Consider the following 16,757-nt stretch of genomic DNA (forward strand, 5'->3'; position numbering starts at 1 on the left):
CAAAGACAGATTCCAGTTCCACGCCCAGAGCCACCAAGAGCTGAGATATCAGGGGTGTTTCTCTCCGAAACTTTGGTTACCCAAGCCAAGTGGCGGGAGGGCTCTATCTACATGGACCCTCTCACTGCATTCCAGTGTGGGTTCTCTTGTCAGGCCGGCTTCCCCCTGGTGGTGGCAACTCCAGGCTTACACCCCATGTTTTGGTTTTTTTTTTTTTTTGCGGTAGGCGGGCCTCTCACCGCCATGGCCTCTCCTGTTGCAGAGCAACAGGCTCCGGACGCGCAGGCTCAGCGGCCATGGCTCACGGGCCTAGCCGCTCCGCGGCATGTGGGATCTTCCCGGACCCGTGTCCCCTGCATCGGCAGGCGGACTCTCAACCATTGCGCCACCAGGGAAGCCCACACCCCATGTTTTAACTCTGGAAACGACAGAGGGTCTTTTTCCCAGGAGCGCACACACCTGTTAAGTTTCATTGGCTCTGATTGGTCTGGCCCCGGTCACGTGCTCATCCCTGAACCAGTCACGATGGGCAGGGCAGCATGCACTGCTCTGATTGGCCGGCCAGGCATGGTGCTAGGCCCACCTTTGAAGTGGAGGATGGTGGATGGATGCCGATCCGAAAAGGTAAACCACGGATTAGAAATGAGGAGGGGTGGTTTCCAAAGGATATTTTGGGGGGCCGACACCAAAATAGGAGGGAGTGGATGCTGAGGAGGCAGCTACAAGAGGGTGCCACTCAGTGATTGAACGTTTTCCCCGTGAAGGCAGCCTCAGAAGTAGGTGCTCTCCCGGCCCCCCGTTACCCAGGCGGGTCTTCTAGGGCCGCGTTCAGGCCCTGTATGAGCCACCGCGGCTCTGGTTCATCCTCACAAGCATCAGTGTTCACCATGGGCTTCTGGAAGTTCATGCTCTTTCCTGTGAATCCCAAACTTCAAACTACAGCTTGGCATTTCTGCTGTGTGTACTAGCTTTCGGTGAGGGAGTAGGTCACTGATTCTGTGGACTTGAGCCACTTTGAAGTTCTAGTTTTCACCCGCAGGCGCACGCATCCCATGAGCCTGTCCTATAGGACTTGTGATTAAGGGAACCCAATCGTCCAGCCGGCAACAAAGCCATGTCCCACGCTCAAGCAAGTGCCTTCCCCTTCTGAGCCTTAGTTTCTTTACCTGAACGATTAAATGGATGGGCACTCTGTTCCATCAGTTCTGAGATTCCCTGAATTAATGGGCCTCCTGGCTTGAGAGGAAGGAAGCTCACGTTTAATAAATAGGGGCTATGTATCAGGGACTGGGGGTGTTACCTTTATGTCTACTATTGTATGCTTTTCACAGTGGCCCTGGGAGAAAGGTATTTTATCTCCCATTTTGCAGCTAAGGAAGCTAAGACTTAGAACAGTCTAAGCAACCTGCCTTGGGTTATAGAGCCAGCCTTGAACTTGGTGTGTCTGGCTCCAGCCAAGAGAGCACAGGCCCATTTGGAGATGGGGCTCTGTCAACTCTTTTCCCAAAATCTCTCTCTCCAGCCCTTCAGTCTTTTCCCACTAGAGAGAACTCTGGGAGGAGCTTCTAAGTGGGAGAGATTCGTGCCTCCACCCCTCACAGACTGGCTCCTGTCTCTAGTGACAACCACATTCTTGGCCTTTCCATTCTCCTCCTTGAAAGCAGCCTTGTCATGTACGTTCTCTTGAACACACGCTCTTGCTCTCTAGCTCTCTTTTTCACAGTAGCACTAACCCAGCTCTTGGGCGTTGATAACGGTAAAACAGTTAATGGGAGTCGCGGGAGGAGCTTAAGAAATCAGGTAGTGCCAGCCCCTCCTTTTAGTCTCTAAAAGCCAAGCGCTGGGGGGAGAGAGCCTTCCTTACCACACAGCAGGCAGGGGGTAAATGCTCATTGACTATTGATTGACTGTGGACTGGATCAACTGGTGTCTCCAAAAGCTGTCCTAACTCAGTTCAGCCTATTGGAATACAGTTCAGTCAGGTGAGTCAGTGACCGGGCCAGGGTCCACACAGCTGGGATGTCAGAGCAGGGACAGCAGGAGGTCTTCAAGCTCCTAGCACGTAGCGTTACATCAGAGGCTGCCCAAAAATCAGAATCAGAATCCTCCCTCCTACCCTGACACCTTGGCATTTCAGCACAAGAAAGTAATAGACAGAAGCAATGCAGCCATAGACTCCTGGCTCAGAGAAGCAACAGTCAACCCCAAGAACACTCCAGTCTTTCTTCCCAGCATTCACAGTCATGTTCCTGAAGGGAACATAGGTCAAGGGGCTGTCTATCAGAAGGCCAATCAGTTTACCTCCCATTCCCAACTTTCCCTTCTGACCTAACTGGCTTTGCTCATTTCGTTTGCAAAAAGAAGTCACGTGACCCTGACCCCACAACAGCTGATTGGACTGATCATGGAAATGACTCAAGGATGGCTCATCAACTAGACTCCAATAAAAATAAGTTTTAAAAAAAACAAAAAGGATGGCTCATTTGTGGCCTGGGCTGAGCCAATTAGACCCTCATAAGAGGAACCATGTCACAGAGATCGGATGTGGTGGCCATTCACCAAGAAGGTATGGGGGAGTCTAGTTGTGTTGACATTTTGCCCAGTTGGAGTTGGCCTCTCGCCCAGCTGGGCAGAGATCACGAGTGACAGAAGATGGTCTGTGGAGAGGAGAGGAGAGGAGAGGAGAAACAGGCTGAGAGAGAAGCCAAGCTGGGGGACCATGAGGCCCCAGGGAGAAGGAGCTGGAGGAAGCCAGAGGCCCCGCTGTGCTTCCTGCCGCTCTGTCCGATAAACGTGGAAGGCGGAAGGCGCTGAGTACATTCAGTGGCCCGTTATTGGGGCTGGTTGACTGCTTCTTACTGTAACCAAGCAGACTCTACCTGGGACAGCCTACCCTGCATGAGGCCAAGCCAGGCAATGGCAGAGACCCTCTCCTTAACCAAACATTAGCTGGGCTCCTCTTCTTGACACAGCCTCGACCTAGGTCTCTTGGGTCTGTCCTTGCCAAGTCCAGTTTGAGCAGGAATCCTGCTAAGTCAGTTTAGAGAGAATCCCCCATCCTTGATAATTAATCACTCTGGCCTGTTTTCAGCAAGAATCTCACTAAGTTGGCTTAGTAGTTTAGTAAGAATCCCCCTACCCTTGATGTTTCCTTTTGGTATTTTTCCATCCACTGACCCCCCTCACTCCGCTCATTGGCTGTAAATCCCCCCTTGTCTTGCTGTGTCTGGAGTTGAGCCTGATCTCTCTCCCCCATAGCAATATTGTGAATAAAATCTTCTGTACCATTTAACAAGTGTCAGAATAAGTTTTTCTTTAACAGCAATAGTTGAGGGATGAAGGCCCTTCCTTCCTCACAGTCAATTACTAAATTGTCTTTTTTTTTTTTTTCCGGTACGCGGGCCTCTCACTGTTGTGACCTCTCCTGCTGCGGAGCACAGGCTCCGGACGCGCAGGCTCAGCAGCCATGGCTCATGGGCCCAGCCGCTCCGCGGCATGTGGGATCTTCCCAGACTGGGGCACGAACCCGTGTCCCCTGCATCGGCAGGCGGACTGTCAACCACTGCGCCACCAGGGAAGCCCACTAAATTGTCTTAGATGAGCTGTTTATGTGTCCGTCTCAACTGTCACCAACATTACCTATAAGCAACAATAATGCAGAGAAATTTTTTTCCAAGTAAAATGACATACTTATTGTAGGATTTATGTACTTCTTGAAAATTTAGCATGTACAAAACTGTACTATTGTTGTTAATAAGTTCCTACCTTTTCAGAATAGCATTTTTATTTTAGAATAGTTTTAGACTTACCAAAAAGTTACAATAATACAGAGAGTTTCTATATACCCCTTGCCCAGTTTCCCTTTTTATTAGCATCTTACAGAACTGTGATATGTTTGTCACAAATAACCAATCTTGATACTTTAATATAAACTCAAGCCTATACAGATCTTCCTCAACTTACAATAGCGTTAGTCCTGATAAAATGATTGTAAATGGAAAATATCATAAGTTGGAAATATCATAGGTCAAAGATGCATTTCATACACTAACCTACTGAACACCATAGTTTAGCCCAGCCTACCTTAACATGCTCAGAACACTCATATTAGCCTACAGTTGGGCAGAATCATCTAACGCAAAGCCTAGTTTATAATAAAGTGTTGAATAGCTCATGGAATTTATCGAATACTGCACTGGAAGTGAAAAACAGAATGTTTGGGTACAGAATGGTTGTTAGTGTATCAGTTGCTTACCCTTGTGATCACGTGGCTGACTGGGAGCTGTGTTCACTGCCGCTACCCAGCATCATGAGAGAGGATTGTACCGTGTATCACAAGCCTGGGAAAAAAATCAAAGTTCAAAATTTGAAGAATGGCTTCTACTGAAGGCATATTGCTTTCACACCAGTGTAAAGTCAAAAAATTGTAGGTGGCGCTATCGTAAGTCAGGTACTGACTGTCCTTCATCTCCTTAGTTTTTACCTAATGTCCTGATCCCATCCAGGACACTGCATTACATTTTGTCATCATGTCTCCTTAAGTTTCTCTGGTCTGTGACAGGTCCCCAGACTTTCCTTGTTTTTTTTAAATTAATTCATTTTTATTTTTGGCTGCGTTTGGTGTTTCTTGCTGTGTGCGGGCTTTCTCTTGTTGCGGTGAGTGGGAGCTACTCTTCATTACAGTGCGCGGGCTTCTCACTGTGGTGGCTTTTGTTGTGGAGCACGGGGTCTAGGGACACGGGCTTCAGTAGTTGTGGCTTGTGGGCTCTAGAGCTCAGCCTCAGTAGTTGTGGTGCGCGGGCTTAGTTGCTCTGTGGCGTGTGGGATCTTCCCGGACCAGGGCTCGAACACACGTCCCCTGCATCGACAGGTGGATTCTTAACCACTGCGCCTCCAGGGAAGTCCACTTCCCTTGTTTTTGATGACCTTGTTCGTTTGAGGAGTACTGGCTAGGTATTCCATAGAATATCCCTCATTTTGTGTTTTTCTAATGTTTTTCTCATAGTTAACTGGGATTGTTAGTTTGGGGGAAGACTACCACAGTGCTGAACTGCCATTCTTATCACATTTATAAGCGTTTCACGCTATCAGTATGATATCACTGTTGCTGTTGACCTTGATCACCAGGCTGAGGTCATGCTTGCCAGGTTTCTCCACTGTAAAGTTACTCTCCTTCCCCCCAGCACTTTCCATACTGTCATCTTTGGAAGGACGTTATTATGCATAGCCCGCCTTTAAAAGGTAGAGGATCTAAATTATTTGCATTTTTCTGCATGGAAGACTTGACTATTCTCTCCCATTTATTTATTCAGTCATGTATTTATATCAGTATGGACCCATGGATATTGATTTTATACTTCGGGTTATAATCCGACACTCAGTATTTATTTTGTCGTTCAGATTGTTCCAACTTTGCCCCTTTCGCTTGACTCCTGTGTCCCTTTGGCGTACCCCCCTCGTCGTGAGCTTTGTGAGCACGTCCTTACTTTGTGTCGCTGTAAGATGCTCCAGGTTCATCTTACATATGTCCAGCCCTAGTCCTAGCATCAGCCATTTCTCCAAGGAGCCCTGGTTACTTTTACTGGAGAATGGTATTAGAAACCACGATCTGGCTACTGTGTGCTGTTGGAATACCTGCTGCTTCAAGGTCCTCTTAGCTGGCAGATAAAGGAAATATACGTGTGTATACTAACCTGTGTATATACACATATCTATAAATATGAGTTCATTCTGATGGCTCCAACTCTAATCCATTCCACATGGATCATTCTAAGCTTTCTCCCCTTGTTTACCTCTAACTTCTGTCTCCAAAAGTCAGAAATCTGCCTCTTACCCTCTGCCATTTGTTTCTTTAATTGTTCAATTCCAGTGTACCTGCATGGGAGTTGCAGAAATTCTAAGCTGTACCCCTGTGGGAAACAACTTTATCAATTAGAGCACTGTGCTAAGGACTTTATTTGTTTATTCATTCATTTTACAAACATCAGTTGAGCACCTGCTTTGTTCCAGAGAAGTTCTAAGAATGGAAGACCCATGGTGACTAAGATAGCCAAGTCCCTGCCCAATGGAAGTCACATTATAGTCAAGTGCTGATTTACCAAATCTACCCCTGGCCAGGCACATGGTGGTAGCTGCTGAAAGCTTTTATAGTGAGGGGTGGCAGTGACATTAAAAGAGAATTCAGGTAGGCGCGGGAGTGGAATTGAGGGGCCAGCTGGGAGCCTACTGCAGTCTTCCTGGGATCCAAGGACATAGGACGGACACAAGACACATGTCAGAGGGATGACAAAGGCAGAACTGATGGGCATTGTAACTGATTGCATATGGGGCATCTGGGGGCAGGGAGGAGGCCCAGGTGCTGCTGAGGTCGATGCAGGAGTGGAATTAGGGTGAGGTGAGTGAGGCTGTCTTCATTTAAAGTTTTTAATATTTTGTTCATCTTGGGGTTTTGCATTATTTTTGATTTTTAAAAATATTGTACTAAAATGGTATTTATCTTGATTAAGACTTTTTTCTAGCACCCCTTCATATTTTGCACCTAGTGCAAGGGAGCCACTGGCCTGGCCCGGGCCCTTGGCTGGTAAGAGTAGTCATCAAAATGGCCCAAGAGTAAACAGCACGTTGGCATTTCCAGGACACCTCCCCATACCTCTTCTCATTTAAGCTTCATGATTGCATTTTGAAGTAGGTATTATCAGCCCCGTTTTAGGAAACTGAGGTTTTGAGAATTTACATGAATGTGTCAAATTCGCATGGTTTATTAAGTAAAGATTTTCAAGTTTCAGGCTCTTTGCATAGGAGGAGAAAGAACAATTTGCAGAGGAATGATAGTAAGTCCTGTTACAAAGTGTTTGCGTTTCAGGTAAATGCTGGCTATGAAAGTAAAGAATTCCTAATGAAAGTTTAAAAAAAAATAGTGATCCTGGGAGAGAGGTTGAAACTGAACAGAGCTTCGGGTTCATGCTCATGGAGGCTACATGACATGAGTGACAGATTCCTAAGAAGGGGAGAGTAGACAGAAAAGAGAAGGGGTTGTAGGTCCACCCCTTTGGGGAATCCAGAGTTTTAGGGCATAGAAAGTGGTCAGAGAGGAGCCAGGGACCCACAGGAGTGTGGTTCTTGGAAATCAGGAAAGGAGAGAATTTTAAGGAATTAAAATGAAAAACCAGGGCACCACTGCCAAGAGGCAAAGAAGAAGAAGACATCAAAAAGTCCTTTGCAGGCTTCCCTGGTGGCACAGTGGTTAAGAATCTGCCTGCCAATACAGGAGACACAGGTTCGAGCCCTGGCCTGGGAAGATCCCACATGCCACAGAGCAATTAAGCCTGTGTGCCACAACTACTGAGCCTGCGCTCTAGAGCCCACGAGCCACAACTACTGAGCCTGCATGCCACAACTACTGAAGCCCGCACACCTAGAGACCGTGCTGCACAACAAGAGAAGCCACCTCAATGAGAAGCCCACGCACCGCAAGGAAGAGTAGCTCCTGCTCGCCGCAACTAGAGAAAGCCCGCATGCAGCAACGAAGACCCAACACAGCCAAAAATAAATAAATAGATACATTTATTTAAAAAAAAAAAGTCTTTTGCATTTCACTGTCCCATGAACAGGGAGACTCACCAGTACTTGGTCGTTATAAGATGACGCATAGCCTACTGCACCTTAACTACACATTGCACTAAGGGCCTTTTTTTCCCTCTCTGGTTTGGTTTGGCAGTCTGGTACCGTCCGGGACGCTCGGTTGAAACAACGCAGTGCGCTATGGATGTGCAACCCTGCAGAGCGGTTCCCACTTCCTTCACCCTGGTGTAATCACAGCTTCAAAGACACACAAATGTTCTCAGCTCAAACACAGCTCAGGGCCTGGCTTAAGACTGTTTACTACCCTCAAATTCAGATAGATTACACTCCTCCCCAAGTTCCTCCTCTAGTACTTCTGCTATACCAAAAACAAAAGAACCATTTCAAACTGCAATAAACACGACATGAAAATGAGTGCCCAAGTAACTTGTGGGCAATCATTTCAGAGAACCAAAGCCGCTTAGCATACCAATGCCGTGCTGTGCAGGGAGGTTTCCATGAGCAGAGTCACCCCAGGGGGCCCCATACTAATTTGATCAAGAGAAGATGGGTGGGTTAAAGGAAACCACTAATGCGGGGAGACCTGAGCATTTCTCCTAAAGATTCTTCAAGAAAATTGCCCTGGTCTACAGATTGAGTTTATGAATTGATGTGAGATTCCCATTCACCAAGGGCACCAATAAGGTCTCATCCCATCAACGTTTCTGGTGAATGTTCGCTGATCCCCCCACTACTTTCCAAGCACGATGCTGGGTATTTTCACAACGTGTGTCTCATTTAGTCACGGGTAGAAAATATAATCTTGTCTAATTTACAGATGAGTAAACTGAGTCTCTGAGTTGTCAAGTGGAAGAGGGATGCCATCCCAAATAGCCCTAAACAGAATTCCTTGTCCTCGTGTGGCCCCTCTCCGAATGGAGCTTCGTTTTATGTTATTTTTTTAAATTTCCTAGGTTTGGAGGGAGCAATAGAACAGGATGGAAAGGAGCTGAAGGGGGAGTTTGGAGAGTTGGATTCTGGCACATACATGAACTTGCTCCGTGCCCCTGGGTGGGGGTGGGGGTCATTTCACATCCAGGTCCTCGTTTATCTTCCTCTGTAAAAATGAGAGGATGAGCTAATTGCATCACGATCCGGCCCTGCTCATGACCCTCCAAGAGCTGGCAGGATAGAGTGTAAGTTCCTTCGTACCTCTCTCCTCCCCACCTCCTACCCCTCCCTGACACGCATTCACCGCTGTTATGGCTGTGACATGAGTGCCAGGTTCCCTTGATGTTCCCGTGCCTTTGCACATGCTTTCGCTTCTGTTAGGGACCTTCCAGCTTTTCTAACAGTAAGCTCTTCTTTATCTGTGGAACTACAGGTCAAGTGTCCCCTCCCCCTACAGTTTTCTCTGACCCCCTCAAGGAAAGTCTAAGAGACCCCCCTCCACCTTGTTGCATTGGTAAGGATCCAGTTCACAGCGCATGCTCTCTCTCCCACAGCGCTCTGAAATGTTGGGTCACTTCTCTACTGGGTCGTGGAAAAGAGGGGCTGCGTCTGGGTCACCTTGGCATTCCCAACCTCAGGCACAGTGCCTAGCATGTAGTAGGTGCTTGCTGGATGGTGACAGAATGGATGCCTTTCCAAGGCAAACCTCATCTTATCTCCTAAGATGGTGTGGATTTAACTGTGCTCCTGGCAGGGCAGAATATGCTAAAGCAAGAGATAACTGTACCTTTCACATCCATTTCTGTCTTTCTGTGTCATTAACTTTCACATCTGTACTCTACCTCTCCGTCAGCTGACAAGCTGCCTTAGGAGCTTAAATGCATATCGATCATAGCTGAGAGTCCCTTCTGCAACTCAGAGCCCCAATTAGCCTGCATTAGAACATGGGAGGGCCTGATGCCTTTGTAGCTAAGAAGATTATTTTAATATGGAGATCAAATCCCCTGGGAAGCCCAGCCACTCCGCCTCCCCTAAACGTCCACCCTGTTGGGAAACCACAGTGTCTAAAGTCACACCATTAACACCCTAAGATGAAGGAATTCTCTGTCAAATAGATATGTCATGTGGAGAAATATCAAAGCCATTAGCTATCCTTCGGAGGTATTTTGACTTATCCGATCATCCATCTGTGCATTCATTTATTCATCTGTTCCTTCATTGAGGAGTTATTATAAACGGGTACAAATCCTTTTAACTTCACCCTGAAAAGATACAACTGTTTATTTCCTATACCTGGGGTTAGTAACTAATAGATACATAATAATGATAATAGTAATAGCAAATATTTACATCGTTCTTATTATGCACCAAGCACTCACTGTGTTAACAACTTTACTTGTATATGTTAATGTATTTGACCTTCACGATAAGCCCCGTAGGTGTGTATCATGTTTTATCATCTTTATTTTGCAGATGAGAAAACTGAGGCAAGGGAACATTGTTTTTTACTATTTATTTTCTTTATTTTTTTGGCTGTATTGAGTCTTAGTTGTGGCATGCGGGATCTTTCACTGTGGCACGGGCTCTTCATGTGGCACACGGGCTTCTCTCTAGTTGTGGCCTGCAGATTTTCTCTCTCTAGTTGTGGCACACGGGCTCCAGGGCACATGGGCTCTGTAGTTTGCGGCATGCAGGCTTAGTTGCCCTGCAGCATGTGGGATCTTAGTTCCCTGACCAGGGATCAAACCCATGTCCCCTGCATTGGAAGGCAGATTCTTTACCACTGGACCACCAGGGAAGTCCTGGCAAGGGAAGATTTTTAACTTGCCCAAGACCATACCTGTGGCACGTGGCAGAGCTAGGGTTAGACCAGAACATAATCCTAACCACTACCCTGGACTCTCACGGTGGGAAGCTGCCCTAATGGGCAGTCATTTCCCCAGGGATCTGGGCAGAGTGGAAGGAGCATGAGATGGGGAGACTGGACTCCTGGCTTCCCACTCAAAGCTGTGTTTCAGGCCAGATGTATCACCTGGGCAAAGCACTTAGCCCTTTGGATAACTTTTTAAAAAAACGAATCTATCAATATTTAAAAAAGGGAACTGGGTTAGGATATGACTAACAAAGCCAGGAGGGCTCTCTAACCTCTACAATTCTGCAAATTAGATTTTTTTTTCTCCCAAAGATACTATCAGGACTATTAAAGTGACTGAAGTTTAATGGCTGAAATCAACATCGGCAGAGGACAAACCGTGCTCTGGGCAGCCTGTTCTCAGAGGACCTGGCATCTTATTTGCAGGCCTGTAAAGAAGATGTCGTCTGTGGCTGGGCCCCAATTAAAGCATTTCCAGGTGGCTGTGGGGAACAGAGGCCCCAAGGCCATGTCCTGGGATGAGCCTGCTGGAGTCACACATGCTCACTGTCACGTGATGTCCCCGCATCCTTGTTCCCCAGCTCCAATGGGTGGTGCTCACACTGGTTAGAATTGCAAGGGTGGCTGGAGCATCTCGCACAGGGCAGACGTGATGTGGCCAATGGAATTCCCAGCAGACACTAGGCACATGGAAGAATAACGCACATTTAGGTCCAGGGAGAAGCGGACTGGACACTGTCATTTTTCAGAACAAGTGGCCAGGTATCAGGGACTTTAGGTTTAAGTACAGGGTCTTCAGACATCCTAGCGCTGCCACAGAAAGGCTGTGTGTGAGAAGGAGGAAGGAATACAGACCTTCAAGACAGACATGGGGGTTTAAAGCCAAATGCTGACTCTCACTGACTGCACATCCACGGGCAAGTTATTGGCCTCTGTGAGCCTCACTTTTCTCATCTGTAAAATGGGGAATTCTCTTCTCCCTTCTGGGTTGTGGTAGTAATCACAAAGGATGTGAATCAAACTCTCAGCTCAGCTCACAGACGTTCCATCAAGTGCAACCATATGTCAGCAGCAGCGACCAAAAGTCACTCTGTTTGGCTGAAGTAGGTGACATGGGAAGGAGAATAGGAAGATGTGGTTGAAAACAGAGTTGGGGGTACTTCGTCCATTCAGTATTTATTTATTCATTCATTCATTCTTTCTTTCATTCATCCATTCATTCATTCATTCAATATATATTTTTCAGATACTGACCATGTGCCAGGTAGCATATGGACTAGGGCCAGGTTCATGTAGATGACAGATACAATCCTTGTCCCCAGGCACTTTTTAAAAAAGAAACTTCTTCTTCATGCTAAGAAAATCCTTTTCTTTTTTTTTTTAAATAATATATTTTAAAATTTTTGGCTGCATGGCATGTGGGATCTCAGTTCCCTGGCCAGGGATTGAACCCGTGACCCTGGCATTGGAAACTTGGAGTCTTAACCACAGGACTGCCAGGGAAGTTCTAAGGAAATCCTTTTCTATTTCTCTTTTGCTAAGAGTTTTAAAAAAGTCATAAATAGCTATAGAACTTTATGGAATGCTTTTTCTCATCTTGTTGAGATGGATATATATTTTCTCCTTTAACTTTTTTTTTTTTCTTTCGGTACGCGGGCCTCTCACCGCTGTGGCCTCTCCCGTTGCGGAGCACAGGCTCAGCGGCCATGGCTCACGGGCCCAGCCGCTTGGCGGCATGTGGGATCTTCCCGGACCGCGGCACGAACCCGTGTCCCCTGCATTGGCAGGCGGACCCTCAACAACTGCGCCACCAGGGAAGACCATCCTTTAACTTTTTAAACTAAATTCTTAGACACAGAATCATTGGGTTAAAGAGGTTAAACGTTTACAGTGTTGAGACATTTTGCTAAATTGTCCTGCGTAAGAGTTTGTTCTGTTTATCTGCTCCACCCCCATGATAGTAGATGGGCGTGCCAACTTCAACACACCCTCAGTATAAATTCACTCTTATTTTCATTGTCCCACCTGATAGTTGAAACGTGGGGTGTGTGTCAGTTTGGGTCCTCTAAGAAGCAGATGTCAAGATGGGATTACACATTCAAGAGAGTTATTGTGGGGGGAATGGGGAGGGGCCGTCAGATGCCAACTCAGGGCTGACTCCATGAAGGACAGAGGAAGAAAGGAGGGCTGGGAGGCAGAGTCTAAGATTCAAGAAAGTTCTTAGAAAGTTTCAGCCAGGCCGGTGGGGTCGTCAAGCCAGAGTCGCCCTCAGAGGAGTTTCCTTCATACTGGAAGGGGCTGCACTAGTACCTCTGCCAGCTACATTCACGGGTAGGCAAGAAGCCCTGGGAAGTGCGGCCTGGGGGCAGATGAAGTGGTGAATTCAGAGCACAGCCAGAGCTGTCTATCAGTTACCACTCCTCCCACCAGCAGGAGAGCCGAGTGTACAGTTTTATGGCTGCCGCAGGCTGCTTATTTTATTCTTGTTAATTTGCTGGAGTTTCCCTATAGATTATGTATATGAACCATTGTGAACATTGCAGATATTTCCCCCCGTTTATTGAATGTCTTATGATCTCTTGGGAGAGAGAAGGGAAGACTGTCATAAAGGAAAGAAATTCTAAATATTTAGACAGAAAAATCTAACCATTTTCTAAACAGCTTTTGGGTTATGTTTCTCTTTCTTTTTTGGGGGCATTCTTGGAAGGCTTTTCTCTCCACCACACACGTTTAAAAAATATTCACTCATCAGTACAGACTAAGCCATACAGACTCAACTGAACTGAACTGCCAGTTTGCAGGAAACACAGTAGATGGAGGGACATGTTCAGTGACACCAGGGGATGTAGCTGGCAGAATCCAGACTGTGGGAAACTGCAGAACCAGCGACCCTGACTCTTCATCAGAGAAATTGCAAGGATGGAGAAAAAAGAGTTGAAGGTGGGGAACTAGTGGGTTAGAAGAGACTTGAGAACACTGTCAAACAACCTCAATAAACGGACCCCTCCCTAAAAGTGGGACAAACAGGGAAGTTTGAAAACTGATTGAATGTTTGCTATTAAGAAATTTTTTTAGAGTGATAATGGAACTGTGGTTATGTTTGAAGAAGAATGTTTCTGTCTTTTAGAACCAGAGGCAGAAATACTTTCACCTGAAGTGATGTGCAGTCTGGGATCTGTTTCAAAGTCACCCAAGGAGGACAGAAATGGCTGGGGCTACAAATGAAGTGGGATTGGTTATGACGACTCTTTCGAGTGGGTGGTACGCCCTTGGAGACTCACTGTACTATTCTTTCTATTTCTGTATGCACGTAAGCTTTTCCCATAATAAAAAGTTTAAAAATGTTATCTATCAGAAAAACAGACGTGTGCACCACAAACACACACACACACACACACACACACACACGGGGAAAAGCAAGCAAGGTCTCCGGAGTCAGAATTTCGGTGTTTAAACATCATTTTCACACTTATTAGCTGGGTGGCCCTTGGGGACTTATCTAACCTCTTTGTGCCTCTGTTTCTCATCAGCAAAATATGGAAACTATTATTCCCTATCTCGTAGGACTGACAGAAGGATTAAATGAGATAAGACATACGAAGCACTTTATGGAGAACCTGGCACATTGCGTATCGATTCTACAAATGTTTATTAGATGCCTCAAATACGCCAGACACTGTACCCAATGCAGGGATGAGCTAGTGTTGTTTTATTTTTATTGATACTATCACAGTAGTCATTTTGTGATTCTATCTCTTATATGTTTATCTTCTTCCATCTGGAATTTATTTTGGTATAAGGAGGAACACTGGGAACTTTTTAAAGATGTTTTGCCAATTATCCATCTTATTCATTAAATATTCCTTTTTTCCTCCACTGAGATGAAACATTCTTGTACTAAATTCATATGTTTATTTCTGGACTCCCTGTATCCTTTGATACTCTTCTAATGATTTTTTTTTTTTGTCTAGTAGCCTTTATAAGTCTGTGTTTAATTCTTGGCAAGTTTAAGGGAAGAAAAATAGTAATTTTTTAAATGTTTGGGGTTTTTTTCTAATTTAAGAAAGCATAGGGCTTCCCTGGTGGCGCAGTGGTTGAGAGTCCGCCTGCCGATGCAGGCGACACGGGTTCGTGCCCCGGTCCGGGAGGATCCCACATGCCGCGGAGCGGCTGGGCCCGTGAGCCATGGCTGCTGAGCCTGCGCGTCCGGAGCCTGTGCTCCGCAACGGGAGAGGCCACAACAGTGAGAGGCCCGCATGCCGCAAAAAAAACAAAACAAAAAGAAAGCATAATATTTTTGTTTCTGTTTTACTTATCAGGGACTTTTGCCGTCTGTCCATCAGGTCCCTCCACAAAGGACAGAGCAGATTGTACAATGATCTGCCAAACTCAGGACAATGGGCGAACAGGGATTTCATCCTCATGGTTGATCGGTAGGCAGGAGGGGGAGGACCTGGCATCCTTTGGTGACACCAAGTCAGGGTACCTGCAGTCAGATCCGGGGTCTGGGCCTCTGCGTCTTCGCCCAAGTTCCTTTCCGCTCTCTGACTGGAATAGTTAGGTCCACATCTTATGTTATTTAAACTATCAGGGCAGTACATCCCAGAGTTGTTTTTTTTTTTTTTTTTTTTTGTGGTATGCGGGCCTCTCACTGTCGTGGCCTCTCCCGTTGCAGAGCACAGGCTCCGGACGCGCAGGCTCAGCGGCCATGGCTCACGGGCCCAGCCGCTCCGCGGCATGTGGGATCTTCCCGGACCGGGGCACGAACCCGTGTCCCCTGCATCGGCAGGCGGACTCTCAACCACTGCGCCACCAGGGAAGCCCCCAGAGTTGTTTTAATCACTGTTTAAAAACCATGCAACTCTGGACATATATACACTACCAAACATAAAATAGGTAGCTAGTGGGAAGCAGCTGCGTAGCACAGGGAGATCAGCTCGGTGCTTTGTGACCACCTAGAGGGGTGGGATAGGGACGGTGGGAGGGAGGGAGATGCAAGAGGGAAGGGATATGGGGATATATGTATGCATATGGCTGATTCACTTTGTTGTACAACAGAAAGTAGCACAGCATTGTGAAGCAATTATACTCCAATAAAGATGTATTGAGAAAACAAAACAAAAAACAAAACCCATGCAGCTCTAATTTTTACGCACTTGGTGCTGAGGATCTAAAGTTTCTGTGTGTATTCATGATGAGCAATTTTTACTTTTTCTTGATAAAACCCTAGGAGTGGATGAAGTTGACATTTATTGAGTGCCTATTGTAAGAAAGACACTTTATATGTGTTGACTGCCTTTTCCCCTCTTCTGCCTCCTTTGGATGGGCTCAACCTTTCTTGGTTACTGCAAGGGGGATGAGAGTAGTTGAGTCAGCGAAACACTGCAACTGCCCCAAACCACAGCAACCACACAAGCTCATAAGCCATGGAGACCATGAACTCTGCCTGCCCCAGCCCGAGACCCACTGCGGGGACAGAGTAAGCAGGCACAGGAGGCCATGCAAGTTTAGGAGCATGTAGCTTTTCTTTTATTTTTTTCCAGTTTGAAACCATCCCACAGGAGAATGAACGGGCAAGTTCACGATGGTCTCAGACACGCAGTCCAACTCTCTCTCACTCTGAGTGCATGCGTGTACCAGTCTGTTTGTCTCTCAATGATCTCTCTTCCCCAAGCAATGTCCTTTTTCATCTTCTATCAAATGCAGCTCAAACTCTGCTCCAATGCCCGTTCCAAGGGGGATCTCCTGAGACCATGTGTTCCTCTCTGTCTCTGGCACTGTTTACTTCTTCGCATGACGATGGACCCCACACCAGGGTGGTTACCCACACACCTGGTCTTAAGCAGACCCTTCAGTACCTTGGCTGACATCCCCTGAGTCCCTGGTTCCCGTCATTCACGAGGCCACAGGGATTTGAGCCTCCTCGTCTTCCTTTCTTGCCTAAGTTCCCTTACGTCTTACTGACCACGATATCACCTCACCCCCAACTCAGCACTTGATCTTCCTGCCGCCATCACACACAAAGTGTTTCCAAACATACATGTTACGCATCACATGATTTTCCACCTTTTTGACTAACTGAACCCATTCGAACTAAATGTATTTCTCTCTTCCAGTTCAGTAGGTTTCTTTCCCGCTCAGACTACCCAAGACGTGTGTATTGTTTCATTGAACCACCACTCACTTTGCAAGGTGGAAAGGGGAAAAATGAGAGAGCTTAATTCAATTACCAGAGTCCCACGTGATACACAGCAAAACCAGGATCCGAGGGTACAGATCTCTGACTCCGAATCTCATCCTCTTCTCCTCCAGGGCTCTGCCTCTCCTTCCTGCTGCCCCCGCCACTTACGTTCCCACAGGATGATGTAAAGTG

The sequence above is a fragment of the Orcinus orca genome, chromosome 2 (genome assembly GCF_937001465.1).
Source record: "Orcinus orca chromosome 2, mOrcOrc1.1, whole genome shotgun sequence".
NCBI classification, from domain to species: Eukaryota; Metazoa; Chordata; class Mammalia; order Artiodactyla; family Delphinidae; genus Orcinus; species Orcinus orca.